Raw genomic sequence first — 10,369 nt, 5'->3', positions numbered from 1 at the left:
TAGTAGGTTCACCTCAAGATTCTGGCAATCACTGCAACATTACCTAGGAACAAGGCTAGACATGAGCACAGCCTACCATCCACAGACTGACGGACAGAGTGAGAGGACCATCTAAACACTGGAAGATATGTTGCGAGCCTGTGTGATTGATTTCGGGAAAGCATGGGATACTCATTTACCCCTTGTCGAGTTTTCCTATAATAACAGTTATCACACGAGCATCAAGGCTGCTCCATTTGAAGCTCTCTACGGCCGAAAGTGTAGATCCCCTCTGTGCTGGGCTGAGGTGGGTGATACCCAATTAGCTAGGGGGCAAGCTTCCGACAGTACTCTCACCGGTCTAGAAATCATTCAGGAAACGACAGAGAAAATCATCCAGATTCGTGAACGATTGAAAGCCTCTAGAGACCGACAAAAGAGCTACGCTGATAAACGAAGAAAACCTTTGGAATTTCAGGTGGGAGACTGAGTCCTTTTCAAAGTCTCACCCTGGAAGGGCTTGATACGCTTCGGTAAGCGTGGGAAGCTTAATCCTAGGTACATAGGGCCGTTCGAGATTCTCGCAAGAGTCGGCCCCGTAGCTTACAAACTCGATCTACCCGACACACTTCGTAACGTACATTCTACATTCCACGTATCTAACTTGAAAAAGTGTCTGTCCGACGAGACTCTCGTAATCCCACTCGACGAGATCGAGATCAACGAGAGCCTCAACTTCGTGGAAGAACCAGTGGAGATCATGGACCGTGAGGTCAAACAGACGAAGCAAAGCCATATCCCTATCGTGAAGGTTCGCTGGAACGCCAAGAGAGGACCGGAATTCACTTGGGAACGCGAGGATCAGATGAAACTGAAATACCCTCATCTTTTCGCTTAGTTATTTGTAACTTCTTATTTGCTTAAATTCTAATTTCGGGACGAAATTCCTTCTAACGGGGGGATGATGTGACAACCCGAAATTTCCATTTATATGAACAATATCTATTCAATAGAAGCCAGTCCAGTTTCAGTGATTTTCAGACTTTTCCGAGCAAGTTTGTGTACATTAGGGTTTACGTTTCAGGAGATGTCAGGAGAGTGGATGCTCCTGGATTTGTGAAACTTGAACATTCCAAGTTTCATAATGTTATAGTCCAACTTCCGGAATAAAAATATTTTCTGTCAAAATATTTCAGGACTATAAATAGATTTATGAATTTAATTAATTCATTATTCACAATTCCAACTAGAGAAAAGCCATTTTCTCTCTGACGGATCTTCGGGTTTTCATCCCGGATTGTGAGTCTACTTTCCTAAATGTGTTTTAATTCTTGTTATATGCTTTATAACATTGTTTACATGTCTAAAATACAAGATCCGGGAGCTTACGGCCCAAGAACGTTCTTGGGGTGTAAACTCCAAAACGAAGCCTAAAGGCTATCTAGTCCCGATTCCTTGTTAGAAAACTAGTTTAGGACTTATCGTATGATCTTTTGAGGCTAGAAATCATCCAAGATCATAAGGATTTTGGAGTTTACGGCCCAAGAGTTCTTGGACCGTAAACACCATTTCCAAGGGCCAAAGTGAGCCCTAAATCACCCCTAAGGCTTAAGGCATTTACCCTCTAATGCTTGTAGCTAATTTGGACACCAAAACACTTCAAAATCATAAAGGTTTAGGAGTTTACGGCCAAGGATATCCCTTGGGCCGTAAACCCCTTTTTCAAGGGTTAAAAGTGCCCTAAAGACCCTTAAGGCTTTAAGATAATTACCCTTTAATACTTAGGACTTGAATGGGGAGTAAATTACATCAAAATCATCCCTTAAAGGGAGTTTACGGCCAAGGAACATCTCTTGGGCCGTAAACTCCAAGTAAAGATATAAATGAGTGCCTAATGTCCCCTTTAGCCTAAATCAAAAACATAGAAGCTATCCTACATGTGCAAGTGACCTAAAAGAATTAAAACCAACACCCCATAGGAGTTTACGGCCGTAAACTCTAGGGGATATGGTCCTTTGGCCATAAACTCCCCAAAGGAGCATTCTAAGGCCTTAAACTACTTCAAGGATTATTCCAACAAAGCTAGGCTTATTCTAGGATCAATATAGCACTTCAAAACACCCAAAACCACCAAGTGTGGAGTTCACGGCCGTAAACTCAAGGAGTTTATGATCGTAAACTCCAAAGGTGGGGTTTGTTGGGTGGTGAACTCATATACAAGGTCATTGGTGCATTAAACCCCCTTTTCCTTGTCCCATATCAACTTAGATGCAACCATTAGGACCTATAACACTTATATAAAGTGTTTACATGTTCCTAAGTGTCTCAACTTATTTTGTTAAGTTATTATTTGGCTAATTAGTTATATATATGCTCATTATATGATAACTAGGCTCGTACGTGTGAACAAGTCTCCGTTTGCCACCTAGCACGGTACCCGATACATCAATCCAATCTACTCACCACAAGTGAGTTCATACCCCTTTAATCAACCTTTGAAATGCTTTTAAATGTTTTAAATACTTTAGGGGGGGATACAAGTTAAATACTTATAGTTATTGCATCAATCACATGTGATTAATAACTAGAAAACCAATGATTTTATCACTGTTCAAACTGTTTATCAAACTGTTTCACTTTAAAATGTTTTACAAACTCTTTTTACTTATCAAATGCTTTTATTAAACTTTGTTTTTCTTCTACTAAATTGCATGCCCATATATGTATAGATATATAAGTAATGTTTAAAGAGCTTAGGAAGGCCATTCGCCTTATTTCCTTTTCGCGCATTGAGATGTGGTCTGGTGGGATCTCGGGTGACCATCTGAGGGTCGTTTCAATATTAGTTATATATCATATATACATGTATAGACATAAAAGTACTTCCATATTCATACTTATCAGTACATCAATAGCTAGTTACCATCGGGGTAACACAGAACATATACAACTATACTAGAAACAGAACATATACAACTATACTAGAAACAGTACATATACAACTATACTAGAAACAGTACATATACAACTATACTAGAAACAGAACATATACAACTATACTAGAAACAGGACATATACAACTATACTAGAACGAGAAACATTACATATACATGAACACGTTAACAATTGTGATCCACTGTGTCGGAGCATGCCTTAAATGTCATGGCCCGAGTTGTAGCCAGAATTCTCTTGGAGGGAGAGCGTGAGTTTGCGTATAGATCTATACCGGATTGACTATCCTACATCTTGTTGCTAGCTACAGCCGGACCTGCAGGTCTGCGGGTGCTAAACGTCATTCCGTTATTACGACCATTCATTATGTCGTTGTTACCAGTCGATAGCATGGTGCAATTTATCACATTATACCTTAATATAAATCCGGTTTAAGGTAGTTAGTACAGCAGTAGTTCCTATATTACAAAACTACAGTACTACAATGATTTACCCATTACATATTTTAGTGACAACCTCACTTAAACATTAATGTACAAACTATATTTTGTTAAATGATAGTTACACTTGGGGAATTACACACTTTTACAACAAACGAGCATACAAAATAGTTAAGCCTTGGTAGAAGGCTACTTAAATAGAAAATATAGGTTTTTCTGAGAGATTCAAACTTTTACAAACACTTACAAACCTTTACATACATTTTACAAACTTATACTTGATACATGTTCAAACATTTTTGGATGACAAATACCGACACTAAAATACTTATGAGCTCACCAGCTTAATGATGATAAACTCTTTCAAAATAACTTGTATTCTCAGGTCATCAGTAGACAGGTACCGAGGCCAGCTTTTGAGAAGATGGAGCGCATTCAAGAGTCATCTTATTATTTTGATATACATTATTTTTGGTGTCTATACTGTACAGAACACGCTTGTATTAAAATTATATATTTAATGCAATGGATGATGTTGTTTGCTTATTTACATTTACTGTGTTGTGATACTTTACATGACGTCCTCCGCCCCAGAACGTTTCCGCCGTTCTTGGTTTTGGGGTGTGACAGTGTTATCCTAGGTCAAAGTTTGAAGATTCTAAAAGCAATTGCATGGTGTCCTATAATTGGTTGACATTCATTTAGGTCTATAAATGGATAGAGTTTGGCTCATCAAATGTTTTATGTTTGATCCCTAGAATTTACAATTGATCTTTGTGTGATCTTAAGAGTGTCTTTGTGAGATCTTGATCCGTCTTGATTATACTATTTGTCTATTTGAGCTCGTAAATAAGAATTTCTCTTATGTCGTGTGGAGGTAAGTTATATTTACCGAACTGTTAGAAATAGTGCCCACAGTGACATTAAAATGTTATAAGCAACGTTCTTTGCCAATGATAGTCTCACCACACTAAGTGCATGTCGATCTAATAAATCATAATCCTCCTTCTTCATTGCTTCAGGTTTCTTTCCAAACAATGGTTCATTTAACTTTTTCAGGTGGAGATAGTCTTCGATTTTGCATTTTCCAGAAACCAAAATTATGACCATCGAATTTGTCAATCTTAACTTCCATATCCTTTGCCATAGCTTTGATACTAGTTTGTTGGGAATCAAATATCACTTGCCAAGAATTAGAAGAGCTTTAATACCAGTTTTTTAGAAATTCAACAAAAGAAGTAAAACACTTTAGGATAAACAAACTTCATAGAAATTTGCAGAATAAAACTTCTGAAAAACTGCAAACATAAATTTGTAAAACCAAAACACGATATTTAACGTGGTTTGGTCAATCTTAGTTGTCTCCACGAGAGAGAGAGAGAGAGAGAGAGAGAGAGAGAGAGAGAGAGAGAGAAAGAGAGAGAGAGATAAAGAGAGAGAGAAGGAAAAGGGGGGTTTATTAACTTTCAATAGTAATTATGAGCACTCACAAAGGTTGCACCTCACTTGAGCTATTAAAACAAAAGAATACATCGTACTTACAAACTGCTCCAAAGGATGTGTTGTCAACCTCACATTAATCTGCTCTCTTGAAAATTTTGCACAAGAATGTTGATAGAGATATGTGTCTATTTATAATGAAGCATATAAAACCCTAATTCTGATGGGCCAGACCCATCCATGATTATCCCATGAAGAGGATGTCTTAATTGTTAGTCAATCACTAAATGTCATTCATGTGCTTCATTCTTTGTAACAATGCTTTCTCACTAATAAATTTTTCTACCACCCAACAAAGCTTTCTGTCAAAAGAAAAGTTTTATGCCACCAAAACAGAGTTTTCTATGATCAACATAGTTTTTTACCACCAAACAGAGCTTTTTTCACCAGCTTTCTGCTATCAACTAGAAGTTTCTATCACCAATGGAGCTTTCTGCCACCGATAGAGCTTTTTGTTAAGACTTCACACCCCTAACAATTTTATTTCATAAGTGATCTAAAATTACTATCTTACCCTTAGTTTAATTATTTTCATTACGTTTTAGACAAATTATACCTTTTTAATTTAATTTCTTTTTTTTATTAACATGAATAAAAAGGAAAAGAAAATAAATTGTTCCTCTCTCTCTCTCTCCCCCCACCCTCCCCCCCATTAACACCACTATTATCAACCTTCCTACTACCTTTTTCTTTCATTCTCCTCCTCCTCTTCCTCTTTCTAAGTTGGAGAAAAGTCATCTATGTGCTAGATATGCATCTTCGGCGTCCCTTTTTCTATTGTAAGAAAATCAATTATATAGTTTTGATTTTACATCACATGCATTCAATTGGCTTTTCTGGGAATTGTTTTTAATTTCTTATTATATAGTTCTCAATTCAAAATCAAAATGTCATTGAATTTAGGATTTTGTTTATAGGGTTCCTTTTTTCTTTCTTCTATTTACTAGGTTTATTGTTGAATTGGGAGAACATGTGTGGTGTCAACGGTAACCGATGACCATAAATCATCCATTATACTGTACAAAAAACTTAAGACCTATGAATGAAAACCTCAAAATCTACAAATGGGGCCTGCAAATCGAACTACAAACTTGAGATGATGGAGGTTGGTGGTAAAACAAAGTGGAGAGACAAATAATCGACGATGATGGTTTGGCGTATGTGTTCCGATGGCATAATACACACGTCAATTAAGGGTGGTCGCTAGGGATGGTAGTTCTCGACACAACGTGAAACACAACATGAACCCAATATGTAAATAAACAATTTTGGGTCAGAAATTTCTACTCGTTTAATTAAACAAGTTGACATGATACACCATGAAAATTAAACGGGTAAGGTTAGTGTAGAAACTTTCAACACAAAAATGATATATATATATATATATATACACACACACACACACAACTTCTTTTAATATTTTAGGTAAAGTCAGTATGCCTAAACCAAATCTAAATGTAAAAGAAAACATTAGGTTGAATCGTTTTGTAATGTGGAAGTCATTAATTAGCCACCTCGATCAATGCATATTTTACTTTTTCACTTTTTCATTAATATCCCATACTTCATAATCCTACTTGCCTACTTTTCCTTCAATATGACTTCTATTTCCAAAACTTAATGTTAATTTCTCCCTTCTGCCTCCCAAAATATTATCACCTTTTTTTCCACCTCTTAAACTCCTACTCTTTGAATTTATTTAGAGTTCTACCTACCAAACTATTATAACCTTTTTTTCATGTGAAAATACCATAAAAGTCCCAACATTTTGTCATTAAATTGGGGAAAACCATATAATTTAATTTTCGATCACTATGGCCATTTTTTGTGTCATTAAGTATTGGGCTTAGGCCTTTTAGTCGGTTTCATCTGGTCATTAAGGTTTCAGCTCTTATTTTTGAACGTTTGAGAAATAGTAGTAGGTCAAGCACACTCTGCCTTCCTTCTCCCACACTGGTAAATCATGGTTTGGTCTTCAAATTTTGGATTGTACAGAGCATGGACATCAAGAATTGGTGGTATGTAGAGCTTAGGTGTGATTGTGATGAAATCTTCAGTTTCTCCATCTCCACAAGAAATGAAAATTCGGGCAGAAAATTTCGAGGGTGTCCTAACTATCAAGTAAAAGTGACATGATTTTTGAAATTTTGTTGCTCTTAAACTAAGAACCAAGGCAAAGGTAAATTGTTTTTCACACTGTGCAGAATAAAAAAAATGTGATTTTTTCTTGTGGCTTGATCCACCACTGCCAAATAATCACTACAAGGAAACAATGTCGAAGTTATACATTGAGTTGGAACAAGCAAATGAAGCTAAAGAATGTTAGAGAATAATATTGACACTTCTGAATGTGGTGGTGATCATGTTGCTGCTTCTTCTGGTGATGGTGATTTTATTGGGTTTCATGGTTCACAAAGTGATGGTTCAAACAGGTTAAAGATGTAGGCATTAGTGTTCTGGGAAAGGTGTTGATCATGACAATGTTTCTTATCAAGGTGGTGCTGATCTTTTTATGTTTATGTAGTTTTTTTTAGGTGTAAGCATAGTAGTAGTGTTTTGTGATGTAATGCAGGTCATGTAATGGGAAATGTCCCTAATGAATATGATGGTTATTTATGATGGTTACTATTTGAACATTTTTCCCAAACATATGTCAATGATCTTATATGATAGTGTACTTTACAATGTAAATTTAATTAACAACAATCAAGATAATGAACTTAAAAAGACAATCTACTGTCAACCAAAGGTAATAGTAGTTGATATTTTATCATTAGCCAACAATAACATCCCATAAAATACAATGCAATATGACCAAAGTACCAACGTAACTACACAAAGGGGTAATAACAATTAGAACCAAGGTTCCAATTCTACTGAATTTATTGGATATGAATTGGAAACCTGTTACCAAAAGATATATGTTTAAAAAGGGTAGAGAAAAAACTAATGCCTATTTTACCCATATACTATGAAACATGTTAATCCAAAATATATAGGGATATATGTTTAAAAAGGGCAAACAAAGTACTTATACACATTTTACCCTTACAATATGCATACATGTTAATCCAAACACAATATATTGTCCTTCATATAAGATGTCTTCTTCTCAGAATACGAAACAGGTTTACTCTTGCTTGGATTTATCTTTATGATTCTTTTAGAAGGTTTCCTCCTCTTCAATAGTGAACAACCCTCATTTTATGTCTTTCCCTTCTAACCTACAAGCAAACAGATATCATGATATGAATGACAAGAACATATAAAAAGGGGCACGTAAATTTCATACTGTTGCATAGTTAACTCAATTTCAGCTTGTAGATATCCATATTCAACTATGTCTCTTATCATGCCCCCAAACTCATTTACCTCATCCTCATTCCCTTCATCCTGAAGTTCATTCACCTTAGCCTCATTCCCCTCAGGCTCAAGCCCATTCCCCTCAGCCTCAAGATTATTCACCTCAACCACATGCTCTTTCACCTCACCTTCAGTATCATTCACTTCATTTGCAATCTCATTCACCACAACACCATACAATTTTACCTTAACCTCAGTCATCCTATTATCAGCATAAGGTGTATCCATTATGTCATTAATAAATTCTTCACAAGTAAGGGACACATCCTCTCCCCCCCCACATCAGTTTCTTCCCTCCTCCCACTTCTATTGTTTTTCCCTCCCCTCCTTGCCGTAGGTTGCTTAGCCACATTCTCATGGTGAGTAGTTTGACTACCTACCTTATCCCCTTCATCATGCACATTTTGACCAATTTCAATTGGTACATTATCCCTTGTATTTTTTTTGTAGGTTGGATTTCTTCTTGTTGAAAATTTCTAGGAGTAGTGCTTGTCCCTTCACCATCCATCCTTGTTTCATTCCTTTTAGGTGGGAACTGGTCAAAATATGGTTGACCAAATCCATCTTTCCTTGGTCTCCCAAGCTTCCTTGTTGGAATAGGATCTTTGGGAACTTCTTCATTCTTGCAAGAACTCTTGTTATATGTAATCTGTTGGCATTTTCCATATCTGATAGTCCTTGGTATCTTTGCCCTTTAAGTTGGATTTAGAGTCTTGAGATTCAAAAGCATGCTTCCTTCTATTTACTTTAGGTCTCCCAGGCATTCTCCTCATAAGGGATGGTAGTGGCTTGATGAAATCAGTCCTTTGCCACAAATTGCTTCCACTAACAGGCAATATATAGTTCATATATGTTGCAATCAACTTGTCCTTATGAAACCAAGGAGAAAGAAACTAAAGAGGATCTCTGTCCATATACTTGATTGTTGCCTGACCATGAACATAGTGTATTCCAGACAACATCCACATTCTACATGTGCATGACTGATGACGTAAATCCATCGTGTACCCATCATATGTGTACCTAGCCTCAAATAAATGAAGTCCAGTTGGTATTACCTTCCACAACCTACAAGATAAACAAGTTAGTGACCAATTATATGTAAGAATATTATATCTAATTAAAAATAGTTAACGTGTTAACATTTTACCTCATATCTTTTCCAAATACTATAAGTTTTTCTAGGGTATTTGGGCCATAGCTACCTCTCCATTGGTTAGACAAATCCATGTAACATCCTGATTACCAGGTATAATACTTATATAATTTTCATGATTTTGATTAAGCAACTCGACGAGTTTAAGGCCCCAACTCGTCAAGTAGAGAGGGTTTTGACCGGGTGGGTTTTACGACCGACTCGATGAATTGGCGCTGTGAGAGGTAACCCTAATTTTCCAGGGTTGTGTCCAATTTAAAAGACCTTAATCCCTCATTTCTGCCTCCCATGTCATCTTACTCCCCTGTGTGAAACCCTAATCATTTAGATCTAAGAGAGAAAGAAGAGCTAACTTTCAGCATTCTAGTGCACTTTTGCAAAAGAAGAGAAGAGTATCAAGGATTGGAACGAGAAGGGATGGTTGGATCTAGTGTTATTTCATCTATAGCTTCTGTTGGATGTAAAAAGTCTCCACCTTGCTCATTAATTTGATTAGATCTCGTTTATATGGAGTTTTAGGGCTTTTACCATCTTTCCTTGAGACTTTGAGTTTATTGAGCTTACCAAGAGATTGAGACTTCAGATCTGGACCCTATGAGTTCCCTATAGCCCATAGGTCCCAACTTTATCTAGCTAGAGAAGATCTTTTATGCTTAAGACCCTAACTAGAACTTGCTTTGGCATTTCAAGCCATAAGTTCCATGCATGGATGTAAAGCTTGTAGCTTTACGTGGTATCTCAGCCTTGGGAGGCTAGATCTAGAGCTTGGGGTTGTAAATCTGCCTTAAAACGTCTAAATGAGAAAAGAGTCTGAAAGGACTCGACGAGTTGATGAGCTGACTCTAGGAGTCGACTAGGGTTTTCCCCGATGATTGTGGACATGAGTAACTCGGTGAGTTGATGAGACAACTCGACGAGTTAAGTTGGATTTTCTCTGAAGGAACGAGGGAACTCGACGAGTCACATAGATGCAGTCGAC

The sequence above is a fragment of the Lactuca saligna genome, chromosome 7 (genome assembly GCF_052625555.1).
Source record: "Lactuca saligna cultivar CGN05327 chromosome 7, ASM5262555v1, whole genome shotgun sequence".
NCBI lineage: Eukaryota > Viridiplantae > Streptophyta > Magnoliopsida > Asterales > Asteraceae > Lactuca > Lactuca saligna.
This window is presented reverse-complemented; position numbering follows the sequence as displayed.